This window comes from Manacus vitellinus, unplaced genomic scaffold (assembly GCF_001715985.3).
Source record: "Manacus vitellinus isolate BGI_N305 unplaced genomic scaffold, ASM171598v3 scaffold_7_pilon, whole genome shotgun sequence".
NCBI classification, from domain to species: Eukaryota; Metazoa; Chordata; class Aves; order Passeriformes; family Pipridae; genus Manacus; species Manacus vitellinus.
In genome coordinates, this window is record NW_021940813.1 from 3,553,603 (window position 1) to 3,581,149 (window position 27,547).

Sequence of the window (27,547 nt, forward strand, 5' to 3'; positions counted from 1 at the left end):
ACACAAGAATATCTTGTTATTCCTCCTTTGAATATCCCCTCACTTGGTCCTTTGACTTTTTTTTTCAAACTCTTCTTTTTCAGTCTGTAGCTCTTTGATATCAACATTGTTTTGCATCCTCACTCTGGCCTCTAATTTTCTCGTAGCAGCAACTTTGTTTTCCATGCAGCATAATCTAGGAACAGCTGCTGCTCTTCCACCAGGATCTTCCTTTCTCCCTCAGTCTGGCTGTTGGGAGGCTGCAGGTATTCTCCAGCTCCGCAGTTTCTGTCTGTCTGTGCCAACGGATGACCCAAAACTTCCTGGGGATTCCCCACGTTCAGGTGTGCCCAGGAAGTGTTTCTGCAGCCTGTACCAGCCATAAGAGCACAGAAGAAAGTCTGGTTTCACAACAGGATTTCTAGGAAGCCTTCCTTTATTTTAATTTCAGGGAACTCAACCATGGCAATGCTGCAGTTATGGTATCCTAAGTCTGCTTGGCTTTTAGGTCCTCTCTTGTTCCTAGTTGTTACCCATTTAAGAAGACTCTGTAAAAGGCCACCTAGTGCCCCACTGAATCACAGGGTATGCTGGCTGGAGCTTGTCTCAAAGGATTGAGCTAGTCCTTGTGCATCTCAAAGGGGAGATCCCCCTACCTCCTCAACATTCCAATCTTAAGTCTAGCTGGGATTCACAGGAGCAGGCAGGAATTTGGGATCAACATTGCTTCACGGGTGGAACGGTTTGCCAGTCAGCCTCCAACTCTTCTGAAAACTAGACCAGCGTTCTGCAAAGAAAGAATAAGCTTAATAAAACCATCTTGGAACAAATTTATAAAAATGAAAAGGAAGCGCGCTCTCTCAGCTAACTGCATCCTGGCTTGGCTCCAGTTGCTGCTCTCTTTATTTCATCCAGCTAAAATGCTGTCGGGGCCTGTCTCAGCTGCAAGAGCCAGAGCCAGAGCCTGGAAAGTCTGAGCAGTTTATGTTGAACTCAAACACTCTCATTGCTTTCCAGCTCCTTAGGCAAGGCACAGAGCAGGGATGCTGCCCTGGGGATGCTCCCATTCCTGCAGGCTCCTCTCTGCAGGTTGTACAGATGCAGACATCAGAGTGTTACCTGCAGCTGATGATGCATTTTTATCATGCAAACTGTGTGATTTTTATCTCTTACAACCTGCCTTTAGGAATGTGGATATCCCCTGGCACAGGCCAGACACAGCCTGGCATCACCATTTGAGTGGCCACTGAACTCCAGACTTTCCTGACCATAAACATAGAGAATAACAACTGGGTTAGTAATTTTCCCTGTGAGCAGCCCATGTACTTCCTGTGGATGAGATGCTATCTGCACTCCAGCAGGGTGACATTTAATCCTAAATCCACTGCAATGAAACATCTCTGCTGCAAAAAAGGGTATGTCTACCCTCCATCTCCCCAGCAATACTTCTTCACCATTTTCCCCACAACCAGCACTGCTGCGATCATGTGAGCAGCCAACTCAGGCTTTGCTTGCTGAACTCTCTGAACCAGCACATCGTGGGGTTGAACACACAGCAGTGCCAGTGCAAAGGAAGCAGCAGGAGTGAGAGGTCTTGCTCTGTGGACAAGGGGAAGGGGAGTGGGGCCACTCATTTCAGCAGCAGCCCACAGTTAGGTCAGCTTAACCGTCTACTTCATGCTCAGTCCTTACACCTGAAAGCTACATTTTGTGCAAACACCTAAAATCACTGTCATGTACTGTACAAACAAAGGATGTGACTGCAGACACAACTAAAAGCAGAGACTAACAGGAAGAGAATGCAGGGCGAGTTCCTAACTTGACTGACCGAGTACTGGTGCCAGCCTTTAGAACCTTCATTGCTGAGTCCGAGGAGATGTGGCATGCCAGCACCTTAGCAATGCAAATCTTTAACACGTGCACAGGTTAGACATTTATTCATTTCCCGTGCTAAATGAGGAGTTGGGCAACTCTACAGCTCCCTTGAGGCTCATCTTCTTCCCATCACACTTAATGTCACATCACCATTCAACACGGCTTGTCTGAAAGTTGCAGCCTCGAAGGCTCTGCTCCACATGCAGCTAGAAGCAACACTCACATATATTTAGGACTACAGGTTTGTAAACCCACACGTGGCATTGTTACAACAGACTAGGAAACATCTACCATGCCTGACTTTGGTAGTTCCATGTTTGCTTTTGGTGAGAACAGTGAGGGCTTTCTCAAGGAGGTGTTCTGTCATCTCTGTTACAGGGATTGATAAGAAGTAAGTGGTAAATGTCACTTGAATCTTCACTTACCAGACAGCTGAAACTCAGCTTGATACCTGTGGACTTTCACTTTTAAGTGCTCATTTCTCGACAATTTCAACAACTTAGATAAGCTGGAAAAATGCATCAAGGACACACATCAGCCTTCTGGTAATGAATTGGCTTCAAGATACTTGATGATATATGGAGAGCAGAAGCTAAATCTAGCAATGACTGATTCTGAAAGCTGCCAGCAGTGATGAAGACCTCTACTTACAACAGTGTACTAAGTTTAAAAGTAGGCCTGAAACATGCTGGGTAGCCAGTAAGTAAAGTGTTGGCATGTTATTTTAAGAACCATGATTAGAGTGGAAGATGTTGCCTTAATAAAATATGTTTTGTACCTACTCTTAGTAAATCACAGGCAAATCAACAGCCCATACAGGAGAGGAAGGCTGGAAATCAGCTTGCAAGCAGACTGAATTATTTCTCACTACAGATTTGAGGTTATTGGCAGACATCCCATGTTGCCATTTAGTCCTCATAGCAAGCATGTTTTATAAATATTTTCCATATAGACAGACACACTGTAGCCATTGAGACTCCAGAGAGCTGCCATGTAGGCCCTCCTGCCCTTTGGAGGCTCCAGTTTGATTTCCAGGTAATACAAATCAAAACCAAAATTGCAATTACATCTGTAGCAACAATAGTTCTTCATGCTGCAAATAACAAAGAGAAGGGCAAAATGTTCCCAAGGAATGAGGAGATGCACACTGCTTTCTTTCCTCCCAGGAGCCACACTTTGACCCCTCTCAGGCTCAATGATTTTGTCCCAGGCCAGGATGGCAAAAAGCTAAAGCCAGCTCTGTAACTTCTCAGAGTCCTGAAATTTGCTTAGACTAGAAACTACTCTGTCCTTATCAGAATAATATCTTCAGTTGTAACTGGGGAAACGTTAGGCAGAAGAAACTGATAATTGTAATGTTTGCTTATACTTGATTAGTATTTATCCTCTTGTCCTTCTCCCTTGTATGTTTTAGACAAGAATATGCTCATGTTTAAATGTCATTAAAATAACCAATGAAACACTCCCCTCACCTTCCCCCGAAAAAAGAAAAAAACCCTTACAAATCTACTCATTAAGATACCTTTTTACCTTTCTCCTCAGGGAGAAGGAACACTCTATGGTCTATGCATATGTGCTCACCTATGAGGTATTTTTAGCAATATATTATGGCTGTGTGTTAGTCCCTTTTTGTACAGACCCTTAGGCTATTGCTGTTTTGCATGATCAAAATAGAATTGCACCAACTTCTGGGTGACTAATTGATGCAAATTATACTGGCATAGCTGGTGATTTTCCTGCTTTAAATTAGCAAACATTTCAATGGAAAAAGTCATTTAAAAAGAGGAGGACTAAGTAAATAAAAATGTTGTTTGTTGTGTTGTTGGCTAGGCTGAATCCACTAATGCTTTTAAAGCACTTTTTAAGTTATTTTCTTTTAATCAGCTCAGCCAAAATTCAAAGGCCATTGTTTTAACATTACTGTGTCATCCAGTCGGGGTTTTCTGAAATTGTTGCTGGACAAGAATTTGCACAGTTGCAAAATCTATGGTGACATCCATACTCAGAATGGAGGGAGAGAGGGAAAGGGCAGGGAAGAGAGCAGGCAGGGAGGGAAGGAGACAAGGCGTTTTATTACAGACAGCCATCATATCCACATTCAGCTCTAGGATTAGCCAGAACTTCCTTTTCTTCTTGCATTTTTTCATTTAATTAACAGACTGCTTTTCAGAAGCCAAAAACTCAGAAAGAAGATCCAGAAAAACGTGCCTGTTTTAATAACAATTTTCCTCTGACTTTCACAAAACATCCTCTTTCTAGTTTGCCTGAAAACTTTTAGCAATACCCTCCTTTTCCCACTCTCCCTCAGACAAACCCTACTATTTCCAGTGCAATTTTGGCAAAGCAGTTATTTGGACTTTTGTAAAGGTGGTGAATGGAGACCTTCGACCAACTTTTGCCATCTTCACAACATAGGCATGAACTGTAGGTCAGCACTGAACAGTGACCAAATTTCACTGCTCAAAAGTGAGACTCTGAGGAAACCTGTAACTGAAGGATTTAAAATGTGAGTAGTTCCTCATCCACAGTCTTTTGCAGCAAGACTGTGCATTGGAGAGCAAGAAGCTGCACGACCACCTCAGATGCCCGGGACAGCTTTGGGTGAAAGACCCAACCACCTATTCCTGCCAGTGCAAGAGTGGCCTCAGGGTGGGAAGGCAGCAAGGATTGCTGTCCCAGAGACTCTGCAGGAGCAGTGGAGGGTGAGGACCACATTGAGGAAAGCTGCTGTTTGTCTCTCACTTCAGTTCACGGCCCAGAGAATCACAGAATCACTTAGTCTGAAAAAGGCTTCTAAGATATCAAGTCCAACCATTAACCCAACACTGCCAAGTCCACCACTGAACCATGTCCCTAAGCCATGTCTACATGTTTTTTAAATACCTCCAGGGATGGTGACTCAGTCACTTCCCTGGGCAGTCTGTTAGAAGCTGGCAAGTCCTCCGGTGTTGCCTAAAATAGCTGAAACATGTAAACGTCTACTTCAAAAAAAGTGCCTAGGGTGCTCATGGGATGGGCACTCCTCTTGGAAAACTCTAGTCACTCTCTCCTTACTCAAAACACTTTCCCTTTGAAGTTCACACATTGCATGCCAACATGGGAATGTCTTCTAATCTAGTGTTGGCAGGAGAAAAAAATTATCCTAAATCTCATATGATTCCCCCAGAAAAACTGGCAGTCTTGTAGCTGTAAACTTCCTCTTCACCAGATTCATACTGTGCCCCTTACTCTCTTAGTGTTTTAATCTCAGTAATAGACTTGTGACTAACATAACATTTTAAGAGCTTTGGAGAAGAGATCACAGCAATTTCCTGGAGCTAGGATGAGATTACAACATTCAAAGATGTGGTACATTAATAAAAACAAATTAATCGCTACAACACAAGGAATATCTTGAAGCATATTTATCAATTCCACTGGGATTATATGAACTGCTCAGATCCCCAGGAATTTCTCATATTGTGCTATAATTTATGCTTCTATGCTAGGGAGACTAGACCTGGCACCAGCCTGCTTATCTATCTGTGAACAGGTCAAGGATTAAGTGTTATCGGTGCCTTAATAGACTTGCCTGGAGAGAACAAGGGTAAATGCATCATCAGTAAAGGCAACCTTGCTGAAGTTAAAAATTGTTGAGTTTCTAAAGTCTGTTGCAAAATATGTTGAGTGCATTGGCCCTCAGCTTTGTGTACTTCTGAAGGGAGAAAGTGTAGCTGTGCAGTGACTTCCAAAGTGAAATTCTCTGTGGGATGAGAGCACAGGGCACCTTCAGGAAACCTGTTCTGCTGGTGAGTCCATGGGCAGCTGGGTTGGAGCATTCCCCCTCCATGGGAGGGTGGCAGAGGGAGCCTGTTCCTAACAGGGATAACAGAGAGGCCAAGAGGGTGTGCAGTGCCACAGTCTGTTTACCTCTGGGGTGTTCCTGGGGTTTGGTGGCAAAAAATCTTCTCTGTGAAGGTCCTGCAAGGAGATTTCCGCTAGAGTTGTGTGAATATAAAGATCTCTGTGGCTTAAAAACCTATTTACATTGTGTTGTTTAAAGTCTTCCCTGCTCTGTTGTCTGACCCCCCAAGACGCTGCAGAGCAACACACCTTTGGCACCTGTGACCACCCATGTTTGGATTCCAGACCCCAGGGGGATGGCTGTAATCAGCACTTCCTTAGGCTGTTGGGTTTTTTACCCTATTCATAAGTATCAACAGTGTGTGCCTGGTCTATATATTCTGTACTTTGTGCTTTTATAACTGTATTGTAAGTTGATTGATTCCTACAACCAGCTAAACTTGGGTGGCTGGGGATGGCTGATATTCAGACATGCTGATTAACTACACAGCTTTATATCTGTCCACACAAATTCTCATGTCTTGTTCACCAAGTGCAAAAAAAGGCATCTGGAAGCAAAGCTTTATTCACACAGAAAAAAGGTTTGTTTAACCTAAATAGTGTCACTTAATGCTGACACCGGAAAGTCAGAAACCTGCACATCAGCAGGTTTCTTTTATAATCTCTTGAGGTTCTACTTCAGCTGTTCTCTGCCCAGCTTGAATGTCTATTTGTCTCATCACAAATGATTGCTGATTTATTGTCAAGGGCAAAATTACCTGCTCTAAATCCCTGCTAACTACTTCGCTTACAAAAAATGATGGAGAAAAAGACTAGGCGGGGGTTTTTTTGTTCCTCCAGGACTTTGCTGGGCTAATGTCCTTCAACCCCTAATTAAGGCTGAGGGAAATTATATTACAAAAAGCTGTGTTAGAGAAACATTAAGAATTTGAATTGAAGCTGCAGGAATGACAAATTTCAAAGATGGATCTGAAATTCCCACCTAGGAGTCTCTCCCTACTGGAGCCTTCACAAAATAAGAGTGTACTGCCTACAGATTGGAAACCCATGAGCTCCATCAATCCTAGCCAACCAAACAGGGCCTGGGCTCAAACACCACGTGTGACTGCCCATAGTGCTCCCACATTAGTGCACTCTCTGGTATGGTTTAGGTTCATGTCCATCAGCACTCTGCCATTCAGCTTCTGTTCACGGTGTAGAAGCAGCACTGAGCCCCAGCCACCCTCGTTTGGCTACATGGGCAAGGAAACTCACTCTCTGGGAGAAGAAAACACAGCAGTATGTGAGCAGGTAGTGCCACGTCCCTCACACCCCTCAGTGAGAAAGAGCTCGCTCCCATCTGTTTTATTTCCTGAAACAGTCATATCTATTTAGTAATTTTGTAATTACAAGAATGACAAGCCCTGGGACTTATACTTTAGATTTGGCATCTGGAATTCTTTTCATTTTTTCCCCTTCTGTCCCTTCTGCTTTGGATTGAGCAGTATCCTCAGTGCATTCTTCCACTTCCCTTGGCCTGTCAAGAAACCTAACTGAGTCTGACTGCACTTGGATCAAGCACAGCTCCTCAAGGGATCTGCACAACACAAATAAAATTAAATGTAGGGATTAAGATGAGTAGGGGAGGATGTGATTAACACAATCAATTAACCCAAGTTCTCCTGTGTGGAATCAGACCTACCGCATCCATGGTAAATTCTCATTAAGTTACTAATTTTATCATGGATGAGCACACAGATAACCTATCACAGCCCCTTTTTGTAATAGATGTTCAAAAGACATTAGTGAAAACACGTACAGCCAAGTTGAGGTCTTGTGCTCTTGTACTCTGACAGACAAGGGAGCTGATTTGTCCTGTGACAGGACCAGCAGCTGAGTTCAAGTACTCACATTTCCAGACCTGGACAAGTCTGTGCAGGCTGATCATCCTGTTTAAGCGTGTTTGTGAGAAACTGTGAAAAGGGGGAGGAGGAGAAGAAACATGCCATCTCCTATTTTAAATATACATTGGTTCCAGCATGGGGAAGTGATGGTTCAGCAAACACCAAGTGAGGAGCACCCAGAGCCATCACAGAGTCCTTGGGACAGACCTCAGCCTCCAGGAACTGAGTGTGGCCAGCTGGGACAGTAACTTGTTTTCTTCAACAATTATCTGGTTTAGAGAGGACTGAAAAAACCACTTTGATAAGCCATTCATAGACCTTCTCTGCGACAGGGGAACATGGAAGCAGAGGAATTTAGGAATGACAAGAGGCAGCCCCAGACACCTTCCTGGCTACTGTCAGTCCCTGGACCCTTGCACTTCTCCATTGTCCCATCTTCCTGGCGTGCAGTTCAGCAGCCTGCATTAGATTAAATGCTTACACAGTAGACAAAATGAGTTTTCCCTCTCTAACAAAAGCTATGGAATTTTATTTCTTTCCTCATTTACTTTTTCAAAAAGACACAGGGCTTTTAAAACTTTGTGACAGTTACGTCCTCTAAATATGTAACACTTACTGTAATCGCAGGTTCCTGAGGAGCCACCCCACACCCACCACCTGGGAGACCCAAAATGAGCAAAGTTCTGTCTGTCTGGGCAAAGGTTGCTCCAGGGGTTGCCATCGTGGGGCTGAGGTAACAGCAGGTGCTCCATGAGCAAGACACGGGGGTTCAGTCCTGACTGGCTCTAGAAAGGGCCATTTTTGAGTCATGACAGTCCTTGCCCACCCAGACACTTTCCATCCCACAGTATTTCAGCTATTCAAAATACGTGATAGCACCTAAAATTAACGCCAGTTACGGAGTTATTCACAGAGTTAGACACATTTATTTCTGTAAACTGAGATCTTAATCAAACATGAAGGTGTTAGGAAATACCTTGAGCACAGGCTGTAAGGGAGCCAGTCTCTTCAGAAGGATTGAAGGGAGGTTAAAAGCCAGGTACATATTCTTTCATAAGAGCAGGTAGATGTATCAAAGGAGGATGAGGCTGTTTTTCTGCCCCTTTGTTTGTGTAGAAGCTGTTTGGCATCTATATTTTGTGGTTTTGTTTGTTTGGCAATAGTCTGCCATGTGGCTTTTCTCTTTTCTTCCAGCTGAAGCTCTATGTTTTCTAAGAATCATAAATCACAATGACAGGTAAAATAACTAAACCTTTGTCAAAAACATATGCACCTCTAGTGTTTTAAGAGCATGTGGATATAGCATGCATACATTGTGGTTTTAGGGAGAGATTGGAGAGAGATAAATCTGCTTCCACCTCTCCACAGCATGGTAAACCCCTGTTTCTGTACCCAAGGTACAGATTTTCTTCTTTCTGTCCCTTCCTTTCTTTCCAAAATGTCAGTCTTTTAGGTACATGTCCAGAACACCAACCTCTAATATGCTCAAAAAAGGAGACATAAAAGCTGACATCAAAATCACACGCCCTTCTTTCTTTGTGTGTTTTCTTTGTTTTGATCTCTGTCGTTTCCCTCAAAATAAGACAACTTTGTTCCTCCAGCTATTATTCCTTGTGAAAACAGCCTAAAATATTTTCCTCAGTGAAACCTGGACACCTGTCTTAGTTCAATAATCTCTCAGTGCCTTAAGTGAAGCAGATGCTGTTGAGTCAGACCTGCAGAAATTGTACTCTTCCTAGTCATTTTTGTTATCTAGATTATCCCTTCTGAAAAAGAATAGTCTTAATCTGTATGTCACCTAGTTCTCCAAGGGAGCTGCACAAGGCCACTGAAAAGAAAACAGTGCAGAACATCTGGAGGCTGCAGAGTCTGCTCTGCCCAGGCTGGAGTCAGCTGTGCATCCTGCTGACTCAGATCCACCACGCTTTCAGAGGAGTAAGATATGACTAAAAAGTGCTAAAGCAAGTGTTCATCTATAATTAAAATTTGCCAGCTACATCTAAATTAGTTCAAAATACCTTTTCCAGAAATCACTATTCCTATAAAATGAGATTTTTCCTTTTCAGATCAAAGGATTGTTTTAATAAACGAGGACAAAATTATCTGTGGAAGCATTTCCTGCAAAAGACGGTGATTAAATTGCTTCACTTTCTAACCTGATCCCTTTGACTTCTGTGAAGCATTTCCTGGGGAGGTGCTGGCAGCAGCCCACTCCTCATGGTGTTTCCCTGCTGTGCATGAACCCCAGGTCAGATCCCAACTCAGCTTCACTGAGGGCGTGACCCAGGGCTGTGACCCCTGTGATCACCTGAAAAAGCAGCAGACAAAGTCAGTGCCTCCTTTGTAGCTGTCTGTTGGATTATCAGTATTGAAGAGATGGTCACGCAGACTCAGAAAACCCCAAAATGTGGCACCCTCACTCCTTCAGAGCTCTCTCAGTCGATCCCTCTGGTTTTCTCCATCCCAATGAAAGCTCTTGTCCAACCACCCTGCTCCTGGAACAGCAAGGGGAAGGGGATGCTGCAGCACAGCAGCAGTCTTGCTCCACCAAAGACAAGACTTCAAGCTGAGAGATATTTCTGGGGAGGGTTCAAAGAGGCTGCTTGCTACTGTGCAAAGTGGTCGAGGTCCCCCTGGTGCAACTATCCCAGCCAACTAGTTTTCCACACACCTCTTCTAAAATTATTGAAATTTCTATTGACCTCCAGCAACACAAAAAATTTTCCTCTATTTCACCATATTTACTGTGTGCTGAATGGCATGAAAAGCAGACAAATGATTACAGAGGGAATCTCTGTCCTTTTGGCATCATTTCAACAGAGTCAGAGGAAAATCTCAGTATAAGCATTTTCTCAGGTGTCCAAGAAGCTATATTAAGAATATGGCCTTGGAGGAATAAAATAAATAATTCTGTTTTATTTCAAGTGTGACAAATTTTTTTATAATTGTTCTTATTGCTTATTACTGACCCAAAACTCAGGGCAGATTAAAATATCAAGAGACAGGCCCATATGGCAAATATTCATGGTCATGCTAAGCATTAAATGGATGGATGAGCAGAGGGAAAAAAAAAGAATGGCTGCAGACTCTAACACTGAAAAAGACACTAGGTGTATTCTCTGGGTTGAAAGGAGGGAGGAAAACTATGAAAAGGCTGAATTGAGAGTCACAGAATCATAGAATGGCCTGGGTTGGAAGGGACCTTAGAGTTCATCTCATTTCAAATTTCAGGGGACACCTTTCGCTAGAATGGGAGGTAAGAGCTGAGTTGGGACCTTCTCTTCTACCTTCTGTTTTTTAGCGAAGAAGAAAGGGGGTCTGGGACAGTGGCTGTGCAAAGAGACAAGGCAGCTCAATCCCACGTGTGCCCCAAAGAACAGAGCTGGAAAAGCAAGTCTCCAGGTCCAAAAAGCAAACTGATAGGTTCCACAGAAATCTATGGAACAGGCTTTTGGGAGCCGAGTGGGGTTTCAGCCTCAGCTCCTTGAAAGCTGAAACTCTAGGTTTCTCCATCTGGTGCTCCTGTGCCCACTCTGAGATGGGTGGGAGCACTTTAGCAGAGGAAGCTCCACCTTGCACAGCCACCAGCCAGACATGGCTGGACAGCAGGCCCCTGAAAGTATGCATAGCTTTGTTCACTTCTCAACAGCAAAAGCCCTAAAGGATTTAAAATGGTTAAGCTACATTTTTTCACATGTTTGAATCATGCTCTATTTCTCCATGCCTTCTGTTAATGATGAAGTGACTGGCCAACAAGACAGCCCTGCTCAGGCAAACCCTTAAAAACCGTGATCATATTTGCCTACAGCTTGGCTTGCAGAGATAAAATAATAGAATAATAAATCCTCCTCCCCCGTCACTGAGGAGTTTTGATTTTCCAAAATTAAATAACTTGGTGGATTGTGGCAGTGCACAATTTACCCTTTCAGCATGTGAGTCACAATCCACTTTAATTACTTAAGTAATTCAGTCCCCAAGCCTCGTTTACTGTGGGCACCATTTCACTGGTTGGCATCCAGCCCGTGATTTGTAGCTGCCTCTGAATCTCCCACATGCGTGCAGCGCTCCCCTACATAAAACTTTATATATTCCTGCACTCCTTCCAGGAGCTATATATTATTTACATCATCTGTATTGCAAACATACCAGAAGAGTGCTAGAGTTTTCTCTGGAGTTCAGCAGCCTTTTCATGTTGCCCATGCCTGAAAGTACATTGAACATTCCTGCTTCGTCCTGTATCTCCACTTTACTGAGTACACAGCCTCTTTCTTGCAGACCAGTACTCCCTCTCTAAGTAGGTGAAGGTTTGTTTACTCACACAGTGCAGGACAGCTCCTAAGCCTGTAGTTCTGAAAAAAGCAGCTGTAATGGCAGTGAGAAACAACAGAAGGAACTGGGTTGCCATATTTCCTCCTCTGAACATTCAAATAGGTTTGGCTAGAAGTGAAGGAGAACTAAAAACCACGAAGTTAGGTGGGATCACCAGTGAAGAAACAAAGTGAGAATGCCTCTGCAGTTATGGTAACTGGTAGGACCAGTGGGGAGAGGCAGCACGGAGAAAGAGGAGGGAGGCAGCCTTGCAGAGTTCCCATGTGCACGGCTGATCTGCAAACTATCTCCCCTGCAACCACCTCGAGTTCTGGGAAATCATTTATGTGGCTTTTGGAGCCTTTGTTCTCAAATGGACCCTTTGTTGCTTCAGACGCTGATCAGCTTACAAGCTTTTCTGGGCAAACACGAGAGGAAAAATATTGTTTGGGAGAAAAACGGAATATTGCAGAAAGTAACGTTTCTAGAGCACACATTAGAGCCAGCTGTTCCACTCGAAAGTATTTGTGGTCAGGGACTATGCCGAGAAACCAACTGCTGTAAAGGGAAAAACCCAGAATTGCAGCATGCTGGATACAAGAAAACATTACACCAAGAGAAAAAAGAATATCGAAGAAGGATATATTAGGTGTCTTACAGTCTGACAGCTGTAATTACAGGTTACTATCCAAGTCAGAAGAGGGTTGGATCCAGCTCCCACCTCTTCCACAGATGTGCTGCTGGATTTTGACCAAACCACGTAGGCTTCGCTTCGATGTTGACTAAGGACTTGAGGGCTTTGCTGCACTGAGGGGTTTTTTTCCTCTCTCACTGTGCCTTAGTCATAAGGACTGGATGCAGCCCAGAGGAGGCAAGTTCTGGGAGGACTGGCAGGAGAAGGGCTGGCATGGCAAGGTGCTGCATGGCCATTTCTCCAGGGCACCACAGAGCATGGGGAGGAAGAAGGTGGCTGTCAGTCCCTCAGTGCCTTTCCCGTCCCAGTAGACCCTTCCTAGGACAGTGATCCCCTTGTAAATAGGGATTTGGCTGTTTCTCTGACATTTTGAAGAGCTGTGAGGGACAGACACTGATACGTTTAGGGCTCCCATGTCAGACAGAGATGGAAGATGTGGAAAAGCCTACAAATAAAAATAAATACCTCAGTCATATATTTTAAAAACAGAAGAACATCCATACTGTCTCCATATTGAAAAGCAAGGACTCACCTGGCTCCATATCCTGAGTGTGGTCAGAAGGAAACACTCAAGTGAAGCGTATGAGAAGTAATGCAGGCACTGAGTGGCCCTCTCCTGCTCCTGGTGACACATTAACTTCTGGGGTTTCATCCTCAATATAATTTTGAACGGAAAATTATGGCCTTATTCCCTGCCAAACTGCCCCATCAGCTTTTGAACCCATTTATTATTTTGGTCTCCATAACATCCCGTGGCCATGACTTGCACAACTTCACCACATGCTGGGTGATGAAGTGCTCCCTTTTTAAACGCCCAGCTGATTATTTCATCAGCCCTTATTCTTATATTGTCAGGAATGATAATTAATCTCTTTCCTCAACTACCCATTACCATTCATGATGTTATCAGGCTTCATCTCTTCACCAAGATGAAAATACCCAGTATATTTTGCCTTTTCTCACAGAGAAGTCATTCCATTCACTGAGCCTGCTTCTTCCTTTTTCTGGGACACTTTCAGCTCTCCATTCCAAGCTGTGGTGATGAGTTCACTGCACAATATGCAGAATAAAAATAAATCATGAATTTATGTGGTAGCATAACTAATTTTTTCTGTTTGTTCCCTATTCCTTCCCTGACAATTCCTAATAATCTTTTTGATCACCGCTGAGCAATGAACTGATTTTCACAGGGACTTATCAGTAATGACTCCAAAATCTCTTTCCTGAACATCAGAAGCTAATTTAGAAACTCTCATTCTGTATGTAGCTAGAGTGCTCTTTCCCCCATATGCACCATTTTACATCTATTGGCATTGAATTTCTTCTATCATTCTATTGCTCAATCACTAAGCATTGTAAGACCCTTCTTCAAAGGTGCAAATCAGAAAATTGATAGTGAAATTTGGCCAATTTAATGTTAAATGTATTTGTAATTTCATGGTAAGCATAGTCAATATATGAAGAATGCAACTCGGTGAAAAACATACCACTTACTGCCAAAAAGCCCTGGGAAGTTCGTTTCACAAAGGATCTGATTTCTAGAGAAAATAAAGTCTTCTTTTGTGGCTGGAGGAATTACAGTTTTCCAGTCCAAATTTCAAGTCTGAAAGATCTATGACATAAGGTTGCATTTGGCAACCAGGCAGTCAGCATCTCTTCATTGTCTCATTGGGCTACATAAGCCTTTCCATTTCAGAAAGTATTGACATCCCAGTCAGGATAGCTACATCCTGACAAGGCTGTGTCAGGTCTGACAAGGCTGTGAATTGGTGTTCTTCAGTGTCCTGAGACCCTGGTGCAGATGCACCACATGCTTTGTTGTTTGAATCCCCGGCCCCTGCACCACAGGTGGCTGCTGCTCGGATGCTGCATCCCCCTGAAGGTACACTTTGAAAATTGTTTTCATTAATAGCTTTCTCTAATGATTTTTGAGCCACCCTTATAGGCCACCTACAAGCAGTTGTCTGTGTCACCAAAGGGCACATCCCACTTTTAGGAGAACACAAATATTCTCTCTGTGCAATGAGAGAGATAAAGAGGACTTGTTACCACTACAATGAGTGAGTTTAAGTGTGGATAAGGTGAACAAGTCCTGAAATTTGTATGTGGGTGCCTGCATAAGCCATGAGGTAACTCTTTGGCCATGGATTTGCAAGCACAAATCCTGCCCATGAAAAAGGTGACAGGATTTGGGAGAGATTTGATGCAGCCTCCTGTCCTCAGGCAAAATGCTTTGAGCTACCACAGGCTTCCTGCCCTCTCTCCCTCCCAGCCTTCCTCACCCCTCCCCATTGCCTTGACTCTAGGAACTTTAATTAAGCAAATGTACAGGTTTGTGCTTTAGCACACACAGTCTTTTGCCCGTGTTAAATGAGAGTTTGCTACATCCAGTGTCATCACAATTCTGAAATTCCACATGGAGCACTTTTCACTGAACTGCGTTCAATTATTTATTCAGGCTCTGGTTCTGTCCCCACTGAATGCAAGAGCACTGACTTCAACACAAGGAGTAGCAGGCATACAGCTGGAAAGAGAAAAAATGTGAATTAAAAGCCACTTAATCTCACTTAATCACATTTCCTCTCCTCCTTGCTCAAAAGAATAAGATTTAGAACATAAATAAACTCTCTGAAAAGGAAAACTATTAAGTAAGTTTCAAAGTCAAGATCATGCCAACTAATATTATCTATTTCAGGACTTCCTGCCCTGCTTATCTCCTTTTAATTAACCTATTTCTGACCTGGACCATGTGTTTGTCTGGCAGACACAGTCCCATTTTGCAATTGCTCTTGGCTAAATAAAAGAGTCTGTAGTAATGTTTGTGATCAACACTGTGCTACGTGTTTCCTGCAGCAAAGCTGAGAGCAGCACACGAGTGAGGCCGGGAAGCAGATGTGGAACAGGAGCAACGTAGCGGGAAGACAGGGTTTCACTCAAAATACTGCACATTGAAGTGGTTGATAAAACAACGTGGTCAATCTGCTTCTGCCTCCCTGTTTCTACAGCTCAGATGTCTGGACAAAATCCTGGAGCCAAAGGGAGCACAATCAGCAGAACTTCTGTTCATTCTTATCTTCTAAAGTGCAGATTTAAAATCCTCCTGTGCACAGTGACAAACAGGCCATTGAGGGTGACAATAAATTTGCTTCCCAAATGGAGTCTATCCCTTTATTATAAGTCTGAAAATAAATCCGATAAAACTCTCAGACCTCAGATAACAACTAGAGGTCCCAAGTGTGTGTTATGCAAAAGGCAGCAGTTCCAAAAATATGTAGTTTTAACTGCCAAAGGTTTTATCTCTTATGATTTGAGTAGCAATTTGATGAAGCCCTGAACAGCACAAAGACAGACACTAATCCACTTACCCAAGAAATCCTGTCCTCCAAAAAGTACAGAGGCTCAGACTAGACCAAAACTGAGCTTGAACTCTAACATCCTCTTCCAGTTCAGTAAATTGCAATAGGAACATTACATAAATAAAAGAGTTAAAGGAAGGAAGCAAAGCAGGATTCTGATGCAAGAAAACAAATAAGAATGAGTAGGATAAAATACCTTTATCTAGGTGAGTGAAAAACTTGGTAGACACGGGAAACCAATGCTGCAAATAGATAGTCTCACAGCTTGTTCCTTTTCTTCCCAATTCTTTTTCTTATTGTGTTCCAATAATTAAAATAAAATGGTGGTTATTCAGTGCAGGAAAGCCGTAGAAATACAAACTAATCACAGCCAACTATGAACAATTGCAATGGAGATTTAGAAGGAGAAAAGCAGATAAAAGGCAGTTTAGAAGAAATTCTTCCAAGGAAGGCAAATGGTGACAGGATGAAACCACATGCTCTGGAAGAGGGCGTGTCTGAGCTGCCTTGGAGGTGATGCTGTTACACTGTGGAATGGTGTCTGTGTGGCCTCACAGCAATGTGACTCCCCAGAAGTCCTTTGTTGGACCCAAACACCTTCCAGCCCAGTCCAGCTCCAAGCACCGCAGTGTCTTGGAACAAAAACAACTACCAATGTGAAAGCTGAAGATAAAAATAAACACAAGTTCTTCTCTTCTGTCACAGGCTCTGCTGAAATATAACCCAGTCCCAAGCAGAGAGGAGATAATCTTAGATGTTGCCGCCAACTTGTTTACTTACTTACTGTCAGATGATAGACGCTGGCAAGCCTTCATCTCCTGTTTTACTCCTGAAAATGCTGTTTTCCAGAGTTTGTCCTGTCAAAGTCATGCTAAAGTGGACATCAGCTAAGGTGAGTGCACTGGTAGTGGTTATGAGGTTGCTCCAGCATCATTCCCCCAAGCTGCTGTGAGGCTCAGCATGATTTCCTCACACTTCCTTTCCTTATTCAGGGTAATTATATTACCCAAGGATGGGGAAATATACTGTGGCAGACAAGGTGAATCTTCAGTGCTGTGAACAGGCTGGGCCTGAACACAAACATCACAGCTTTTGCCTCTAGACAGTGCCGTCACAAATGAAATTAAAACATTAGAACCCTTAAATGCAAAGTGCACATCTCTGGCAACAAATAACTATATGCCAGCTGCTACACCAATTAGCAACACAGGTCTTTTGTACCTCTCCTCATATCTGAAAGATAATAAACGCTAGTTCCCGGGAGTAGAATATAGAAGAGCATCATCCAGCATCACTAAAGACCATTTAATCACCAGATTCCCTCCAGCACCAGTCAAGGAAGAAGGATTTGCTTCTCGAAATGTTCTTTTGTCTCTAACTCTTTTAGGAAGGATTTTCTGCTTATTGTCTTTCACTGACCCAGACCAGCCTCTGCCTCAACTGGGCAAAACATCCCTGGGAACTAAAAAGTTTGTTGTGAAATAGAGCTGGAAAAGTACTGGGAATATTACACCAAAACACAGTGTTTGGATGCTGCTTGATCAATGTTTCATTTCAGAAACACCTACATCTTCTGTCTGACAACAAAGCAAGCAATTTCTCTGAAATAACACTATTTATCTAAACAAATATAGAGCAGAAAAAGGTTTAAAGGGTTAAATACTCCCAAAATGAAAAATCTCTTTTTCATTTAAGTAAAGCATTTAAGTTTCACCAACGTATCCTTAAAAATACCCTTTTTGGCTCAGCATCAGATGAACATTTTTCCATTCTTTTGGTTCAATTGACATTCTGACAAAACTAATATTCACCTCTCTCTTCCACAGCACAAATTCAAAGCAGGAATACCCCTATCTTCCCAGACAATACTGTGTGCTGTCCTCAGAAGAATTTCTTTGAAGTCGAGATGTCTTGAGCACAAAATCTATGAATAGATACTGAAGAAGGTGACTTGGAACAGCTGTGAGATGTATAAAGGGTGATTTGCCCACTCAATGAGAGCAGCAAAATTGGATTCATTTTATTTCCATGCCAAAGACTCATAGCCATGTCTCCATATGTCCGTAATTTTTTTTGTCTGTAAAATTACTTTCCTACAATAAGTAGGAAAGCTTCTGTAGGTCAAGGCTTAGAGACATTCATAGAAAGCAGAAGGAAAATGTAGTAGCTGTAGCTTTGTCATTGAGTTATTTGTGATAAGTCTATATGAACATCCAGGTATGAGAGAAAATGACAGATTTTAAATCAATCCTTTAGCTTATTACCAAAAGTAAAAGCATCTTTAATTTAAGCTTCCACTTAGACATCATACCCACACTGTAATTTCAAATAAACATTTAAAACTGCAGCTAACAAGACTGAGAGTTAAAAGCCTGATGATTAATCCATCACTTCACCTGTCTTCCCAAATCATGCATGTTTAGCCAAATAAAGTATTAACATTCTGCATTTTACATACAGCAGCGCTGAATAAAATAATCTACTGTGACAAATGTTTCCAGAGGGGGGGATATTTGTAAACTGTTGATAAAGCTGATGTAATGCACAAGGAGCTCTCAGAGATTTCATAAGCAAAAGGCTGAGCCTTCTCAACAACACCTTGCACCTATTTTCTGAAGGCACTTTTTCCTTGTACTGAATGACACCACTGTGTGTCTGTGGCTGTTGTTCCTGGCAAGGAAGTGGAGAGAGGGACACTGGGAAGGTTTGTGCACCTTTCCCCATTACAAACGGTTTCATATCACGCTGCAAAAAGACACAGCTAGAGACAGGAAAGGGAAAAATGAAAAAGTAGAGAGAGCTTAAAGTCATGCTCCATCCAGAGGTGTGGTGTGGGGCTGAAAGAAGCTGCCCGGCGTAGCTGTGGTTTCTCACAAGAGGAGCCTGAGACTGTGCAGACTGACTGACTCAGAGCAGACCAGGAGAGAGAGTAATAAAATGCAATGCCAGCTTGTGAAACACAACCAGAATAGCACAGAGTGCTGTGACACATAGTCAGGGAAACAGGCTCATTACCTCATGCATATGTTTGGAAACTGTTTTCGAGGGAGCTTTTCTGGTGATAGGTACAGTTTGTTCCTCATTCCCATTTAGCTAGGTAACATTTTCACTGATTAAGGAGAAACATAAACCAGCTAGAGCAAGACAGTGACACATCCTGGCTCATGTCTAGGCTTGAGCTGGGAGGATGAAACTACGTCACCAAACCCATGAGCTCTTTCTGGGGTGTTGTATGTGACCGAGTCAGGCTGCCCACTGAGGAGGACCTGAAACGACAGGAAAACCAAGATATATTTTTAACACATTTGCACAGCATGTCTTGCACTTCTGCCACAATATACTTGTATATAAAAATCTTAAAACCAGGAAGGGATGATGTACAAGAGCATGACAGGAAGGCACTGAGGGAAAGATGGTGTTTGTCGAGGGAAGACTGCTCCTTGGGCAGGCTGTGCTCTACTAAGTCATTCCTTGGCCCTGCTTATGCTTTTTGCCTGTTGTCATGATGTTAGGCTTAAGAAGAGCTCAAGTTGTTGCTGATTTTCCTCCAATTATGCCATCTATTAATGTCCTGTTAGAAAGCACTGTCACCAGCATATTATGGTGATGTTAGTATTCAGGAAAGGGGTGGAATGTGCCGTGTTCTGGCTACTCCCCAACATGGCCCTTCTTCTCAGATGGGGCTATTGCCATCTTGGTGGGCTCTTTAACTGAACACCATAACCTCAGAGGAAAAGTGTGGCAAAATTTCAGCCCGTGCATGACCAAGGGACCAATAATCCAATTTTCCAGTTTATTCTGGCATCAGTCTTTTGAGTCTGTTACAAGGCTTAGTAATTTGGAGTCCAGGTTTTAGTGCCAACATCACGCAGAGTTTACACTGCAGAATGAGCCGGAGGTGCTGTCATTGTATCTTAGTGCTCTTGATGGAAATTTTTTTCCATTCATTTATTCAAGCACCTTTGAAGCCCCAGGTAAGATTTCAGCGTCCTGCAGCAAGTCCCACCATTCAGATAAATACTGAATGGCTCCTCGGCTTTTCTGAACGTGCCAACTTCCCCTTTTCATGTATTGTTCCCCTCCCTCACAGTTTTTACAATGGTTGAATGGTCTTCTCCACACAATTTGGAGCAATCCCTGCTCCCCTTCTCTGTACTGTTCACAAATCCACGCTGTCATAGCTCCCACTGGGTCCTTTCCCTTCCAGGTTGAAGAGTCTCCCTCAGACTCTGAAGCAGGACTGCCCTCCCTGCCCACCACGGAGCTGTAGCAATGGGCACAGAGGAGCAGGGTTTGCCAGCCCAGGCATGACATGGTGCATTTAGTGCACTCTGTCAGTCTCTGCTTCCCATAATCAGACATCCCTCAGACACTCAGAAACCCCTGCCCCGCTGTCAGAGTTCAGTGGGTTGTCACCTGGCATGTTCTTGTCCCAGAACCTCATGTTTCAATGGGAAGTGAGAGAGTGGAGAGAGTGGCAGTGGCTTTCCAGGCAGCCCCTTTCAAAACTTCAGCCTTTCTCAGGCGTGTTTGTTTTGACTGTTCCAAAGTTTCCTCTCCCTTTAATAGATGGCAAATGCATTAACCAGCACAAACAGGGAGCGCATATGATCGGTGGAGGGACAAAACAGATGGCACATGAGTCACTCCCATTCGCAAAGTCGGTGATGAAAACATGCTCTTGCTTTAGCATCCTGCTGGAGTCTTTTTGCAAAAGACAATTGAGGAGCTCTGCTTGGCACGGAGTCTCCGCAGGTTTCCAGGTGAAAAAAGGGATTGCTGCTAAAGTCCTTTCTTTGTACCTCAAAAGCAGTCTAGGGAAGGGCTTGGGACTGTGGCAAACCCCTGTTTAACAATAGTTAACTCCCCCACAATGATGTGGGGACTGAACGATGCCACTAAGCCACCAATTTCAGTGTTCCCCAGGTCCACAAGCCCTCCATACTTCTTCAGTGTATTAAGCTTCCTTGTTGTTATTTTTTTCCACCTGCTTTGCTTTTTGCTTTTAATTCCTTGTGCCTCACAGCACCAGGCATGTTCCCTGTTTTCCCCTCTCCCCCCCTTCCCCCTTCCCACAATCCTTCTATGGGTAATGGATTTTGTATGCTATGTCACATCACTGGAATATCATGAATGACATAAGTAGGAGTAGAAGGCATTGGTTATGCTCTTGCCAGGAAAGATCCTCAGCCTATTGGAAATAATGATTATTTGCACTGTATAAATTGGATTTTTGCCATGAAAAATATTAGAAGGAAAAGGCAGTGAGCAGTATTACTCTGCTGCTGAGTATTCACTGTGTTAAAACAAAAGTAGACATAATATCAGATAGCTACCACGTGGAAACTGCATTATATGTTTGGGGGAGAAAACAGTCTCAACCTGCAAACATATTTTCATATGATTACTTTTACATATTGCAAGAAATTTCCTTCAAATTCAGTGCATGTGACATTAATAGTCTTTATTCATGTTTGCAGATGACGGTCTTGGCTTACAGGAATAGGCACAAGATAATTATTTCCAGCAAGCAAGTTTAGTTAATTTTCTCTCATAACTCAGGGAGGGAGGATTGTTGGAATCAAAGACATATAATAAATTAACATATTATTAGTTATTTCTAATTTAACTGTCCAAAAGTAGAACTCTTTAGACAGCAAAAGACAATTCACTTCATATATAGAAGGGATTCTTTTTTCCAAAAAAAACAGCCAGATTTATTCTCAAAACTGCCTGAAAATTAAAATTTGGATTTCAAAGAAAAAATACTTCTATTGCAAATCAGAATCTTTGGAAAAAAGCTCAAATGTGAAACCTGACAAAATCAAGATACATACACAGAGAGAGTCTTTCTGCTTTTTTTCCACTTTCCTTTTCACACTGATGCTGTAAAATTGATAACATCAAAATTGTTCTAGTTTTCCTTTTCATTTTCCTTTTTATTGCCTTCAATAATTTTGAAATTTCCTTATCTTTGAAAAAGAAAAATAAAACAGTCCCTCTTTTGTGTCACACTTCAAGCACTAAAAAGACTTTTCAAAGTTTCAATAGCAACCAGCAGCAGAAACACTTGAAAATGCAAAAAAGAATTTGCTTGTGTGGGCAGAGGTGCCTGTTCAGCTTTCATTTTACTGTCCCCACTTTCGAAGAAATATTTGACACTGTTAAAATTTCAAAGCAATCAGCCTTTGGTGTTTTAAAAGTTTACAAAAAATCCTTTTGAAAAGCCGTGTAATGTCAGACAGAACAACATTCAGAAAAAATCCTGACTGTGGCAGACACTGGTTACTTGCATTGGAGTCCCAACAGCAAAGAGCATCAGTAGAAACAACCCTTCCAGAATACTCAGAGCAGCAATGCTTTAATAAAGGAAAATAACTTAAATCCCATAATTTACCTCTTGCAGTTTCTCCTCTTAATTGAGGAAATCTGATGAGGAGAAATACATATTTAGGTGGTCGCTGATTCTGCATGCCCTCATCTTTAGACATCTAACACGTGGAACTTTACAGGGATCTGATTTTCACACATCATGCAAAATCAAACCCTTCAAATGTGTTTCACATCCAAAGTCTTCAATCAGCACATTCCTTGGCCCATGCAACACGATATATGCAAACTACACCACAAGACAGATTCACATGCACACAATTTCACAGTAAACAGAATAAAAAAATTTAAAAAAATTACAAATTTGAGAGAAGAAATGGTAAAAATGGAATGTCATAGACGTGAAAGAAATGGTTTATAACAAAAGAAAACAGCCCTTTTCTTACTGCTAATGATGCGATCCGACTTTGCACCAGTAAATTGACTTTGATCCTTGTCTGTGTTCCCCTCCTGTGCACACAGATACAATAGTTGATTTCTGCTGTGCCAGCAGTGTTTTCCACTACCAGAGGGAAGGAATCACGTCCTCTCAGGCTTGGGCTGGTGCCTGGTCATGGATCTGTTGCCAGACTCTGCCTGGGAGAGGGACCTGCAGGAGTCACGTACAGCCCCTGCACAATTCAGGACTTTACTTGCATGATTCAGGTAACTCAAGTAGAAGTGAATGTACTTTTGCAGCTTCCACATACTTTGCACAGAGTTGAGATGGCCTGAGCCTCACAACCTATGCTGAATAAGCAAAAGTGCAATTTTAGAGTGGAAAATGTGAAAGGAAATCCTCCTTCAGGTCACAGGTTGTGAGCAGGTGAAGGTGCATCCTTCAGTTAGCCTGTTGCCCAAAACAGGACAGAAAAGTTGCCAAAATCAGAAAATATCCCAAATTTTAACAGACTTGGCTAGACTCATCTCAGAATGGCACTGTAATTGCTGAATCTGAGGAAAGCTTTTCCAAAAAAATGGAAATGGGACAAAAATGTATCTGGATGGCTTGCATATAAATAAATACTGACATAGATGTACCCTAAACCCACAACATCTTTCTGCAAGTGGCATGAAATAACACTCTAAGACACACAAGTAACTTTAATATATCCTCTTCAATATATACAACTAAGGCCCTGACATCTGACTGAGTCTGAAAGTATTGGTCCTAGCTATATGATCTGTTCAACAGATCACAGAAAAAAAACATGTGGCCACATGGTGAACATCTGCACTGGTTCTTTGGATGACTTTTCCTTCTTGACTCTGGAATGGGAAAAACTTGGTATTCATACCATCATCACTAACATTTCCTCCATCTGATCTACATATTAAGAATCACAAGTTGCCACGTTAATATTTTTTTTTTCCTTGGGGAATGTTTTTTGGACAATAAATCTTACTTTTCTTTTCATGTTGTTCCTTAGGAAGAACACATTACAAGCAAAAATAGCATGGCTTTGTAATGCATCTGAAGCAATGAAATGTCTGAACATGTAATCCTGCATCTTGAAACTTTAGCACTTCAATCTGAATGTGGAGAAATGCAGTCTTGAGTCCAGGAGAAGTGGACACCCCCTGTTAAAGGGAAGCTCCTGGCTTGAGACTTTGGTGGAGGGCAAGGACAGGTTGGGTCAGAGCCCATTTTGCATCTCTATTACGGGAGGTTTTGCGGAGGTGGTGTCAATTTTGTGGTGTCAATTTGTTAACTTTTCTTAATCACCAATTGGCCACTTCTTGGGGGAACACGCGAGGAGATGAAGCCCACAGGTCCCAGAAAGGAGACAGTATGGGGTGGGCACAACTCCCCCACACACACCCTGTGTGGCACCATGTAGCAAACAATCTGTGTCCTCTACAGAGTTGCAACCTCCTGGTGCAACCCACACTTTCGTTTTTGTTCCAATGCTGTTTCAGGTTTCTTGGGAAGAAGCTCTAGGTCATGGACACCACCCTGCTTTCCTGCTGACATCGTCTCTTGGAAGTGTTTCACATGTACCCATTGTAACAGCAAATTCATTAGGTTTGTCCATACACAAATTCCCTGGGTACCGACAAAAGCGATGTCAGAGAGGGATGAAGTCCAAATAAATTTCAGGTACAAAAACTACATCTGTTATTCTGAGTGCTTCTCACCAATAGGTTAATGCAGCATTCAATTTGCATGTCCAATGCTTGGCTTCACTTTACAACTCACTTTCAGTATATATATGGTCAAAACCCACATGAAAGGTTTTAACTTAGTAAAATGTCTGTTATCATCAGGATTTACTTATGTGTCTTCGGTTTTACAACCTGGTGCAATAGGGAACAGATCGAAGGATCACTGAAGTCAGGACAAGTCTCTTACTGACTCAAACCATCTGGCAAAAGTGATTTCTCTGAGTCCAGGGCATGCATCCCACAAATCTCTATAAACTAATAAAAATGTGCAGCCTACAGAAATACAATGAAATACAATAACAAACTCAAGCTGTTGAATGAATAGTAAAGCCAACCACCCCCAGAATGGCTCGTTGATTAGTCAACACCAATGCAGAAGAGCTTGACGTGGATAATTTATGGTTCACATAAATATCACATTATTATAACATTTTCCTGTTCAGTCAGAGATAATAAGTGACATACTCCAAATCAATATTTATTATTTCAGTTTTCCTTCCTCCTCACTGTTAAACTTGACATCCTTCTCCTCCCCCATTTATAGCCTGCCATTGCTAGCTGAACCCCTTCACAACCTCCAAGATAAGTATCTGTAAGGGATCCATATATCATGCTAGCAATAAACCAATCCCTCCAGACACATTTAACCACAATGCAATACTGTCAAGCTCTGAAGACAAGTTGTTCCCTGAGGTGCAGAACTACTGAACCTTGATTTCCTGCAGTTCAATGTCCCAAAGCTTTCCTTCTTAACCCCAAATAACATCTCTCTGCTTCTGGCATCATAGGTGTCCCCTTGGTCCTTTCATCGTACCCTCCATGTCCCTGTAATATTTTGCCTTGCAATATCTCCAGTTACCTTCACATCTCCCAGGCTTTCTGGTGACTCCATTCATTTCTCCTTCATGCCCTTGCTGCCCTTTTCCATCTTGTCACTTGGGCAGGAGATAACACTGGGTCTAGGTTGGAAGCACAGTTTGGAGAGCTGGTCTGCTAGAAGGTGCCTGCCACCTGACCAGCTGTGGGGCTGCCAAAACCGACACTGAGCACTAATTTGTTCAGATATGTCATGAAGAAAACCTCTGTCCTTTATCCACCTGCCAAATGGAATTGATAAATGAGGACTGCTGGAAAACTTGTGCATTCTCAGATTCGGTTTGAAGTGTCCAAGAGGGTCACAAGTTACCAAAGGGCCTTCACACAGGCAACAGAAACCCCTCACCTTCTTCTCCCAATGCCACAAAGCCAACAACTTGCTGACCCACTCCACACTCCACTTTTCAGATTCAGTCGACTGACTCACAGAACTCCACATGATCTTCACTAGACTGACCAAAATCTTCTTGAAACAGCTTTACCAGGCACCAGCCAACACTTTTTTTGATGTCTCATGCTAAATTTACATGAAATAGATCCGTTGCTTATTACTGTCAGTGTTGCAAACCCTTATCTATGATAATGTCAAATTTGGTTATGCTGCCAATGTTTTATTCTCTCTGAGGTGCAGCGTTTCTTTCATTATCATGTTATTTATGCAATTTTCTTCTTCAAAAAGAAGGAAAAGAACACCAAAAATTACTTGGTGTATAGGGAAAGCCTAACTTGGACAGTTAAGAGAAACAAGGCTGCAGTATACATATTTCCTTGTGCAGCTCTTATAAACAAAGTTAGGCTGCCTGAATCCTGGTGATTTACACTCTTTAGGCAAATATTGAGCTAATATCGTGATTCATGTCACTAGGCACACTCCAAAGCAGCACTGTGTTCCCTCCACTGTGTTTTAGATGTGTGCAACAGAATGTTACTGTTGGATCCAAAACATGTGTTACAACTTGCTTCCTTTTCCTTTGGTATATTAGCAGAGGTTTTTGGCAAGCCTGACACCTTTTCAAAGGTTACCAGAACAAAATGGTCAGATTCTAATTTCATTGACTTGGAGGAAACTGAGCAGGTGGGGAAAATATATTTTACATCCCTCTGTGAGCCAACAGCTGTTCCAGTGGGCAGTCTCTGGCCTTATCTTTTCTTCCGTGACAGAAGTTCCACCTTTGACTCTTGGCTTTCACCAGGAAGAAGTGAGAACTTATTGTTAAAGACACTTTGATATCAATTGATCACTTTGCTCACCTAAGACTGTTATTTATATGCTAACAGCATGTTCAAGGCTGCCATTCAGCTGCCAGCTAGTCCCCAAAGGGGTTCTGAAGATTTCTTGGGTCACCTCAGACTTAGAAGTGACTCCAAGCTGACAAATCAGTCAGGGCTCCTGCTGCAGTTGGGCTTCTGGGAGGTAAAATGCGGGCTGGTCTCACCAGCTGGCTCCAACATGGCAACCAAGCTTGGAGAACGACGAACAGCAGCTTTCTGCCACCCCAGGAGGGCCCAGCCCCACTGGTCCCTGCAGCCACCAGCACAGGGCACATGCAGGACACAGGAGAACAGGAGAGGTATGACAGGGTAAGTGGGGCGTTCGGCTGCCAGGTCTGGAGAGATCTCACATGATGAATTTATATTCAGGGGACTGTTCACAACTGGGTGTCTTGCACATCAGAAAAGGAAGAAGGAATGCACAGCTTGGGTTCAGGGTGATGATCCCACAGTGAAAAAATAGGCACAACACCCTTTAGCAACTTGGGTCAGGGCTAGCTGGGAGATTTGTACATCCATCTTGACCAGAAGAGACATGCTGTCACTATGCTCACTGTGTGGTTCTCATCCTTCACACTGGGGATCCTCCACCTCACACAGCATAGAGGGAAGGAATTGACTGAAGGTGTTGACAGGGACCATAAAACTTCAAACTGCATAAGGGGCAAAGCACACATAGACAGAGCTGAGGCAGCACCAGCTTTTCCAGCCCATATCCAGCATGGGAAGCCACCAGCCCAGGAAACTGTGAGGGGCAAAATGTTGCCGCCCATGATGTGGAAGAGCAGAGCATTGGTATTCTCTGCCCTGCACAAACCTTCCTGCTTGTACTCCAGTTGGAAAGCCTCCTTCACAGAGCACACCACCTCCTGAAAGGGGAGGCCTGATTCTGCCTCTGCTTCTGCTTCCTGACTCCCGAGGAACCT

The 27,547-nt window shown here is 42.9% G+C and overlaps 2 long non-coding RNA genes across 3 annotated transcripts; both read right to left on the bottom strand.

The window, feature by feature from the left end:
* Positions 1 to 332: 332 nt before the first annotated feature.
* On the bottom strand, positions 333 to 25,418 carry LOC108641619. Its single transcript, XR_001922154.1, has 4 exons — positions 25,333 to 25,418; positions 18,954 to 19,204; positions 636 to 766; positions 333 to 349 (listed from the first exon to the last, which is right to left on the bottom strand). It is a non-coding gene; the product is annotated as an uncharacterized LOC108641619 (long non-coding RNA).
* LOC108641618 lies at positions 12,335 to 16,900 on the bottom strand. Of its 2 annotated transcripts, none has more exons than XR_001922152.2 (4): positions 16,135 to 16,900; positions 13,475 to 13,632; positions 13,115 to 13,235; positions 12,335 to 13,027 (listed from the first exon to the last, which is right to left on the bottom strand). It is a non-coding gene; the product is annotated as an uncharacterized LOC108641618 (long non-coding RNA). The 2 variants fall into 2 exon arrangements; XR_001922153.3 differs by lacking the exon at positions 16,135 to 16,900 and adding an exon at positions 14,070 to 14,531.
* Positions 25,419 to 27,547: the final 2,129 nt, after the last annotated feature.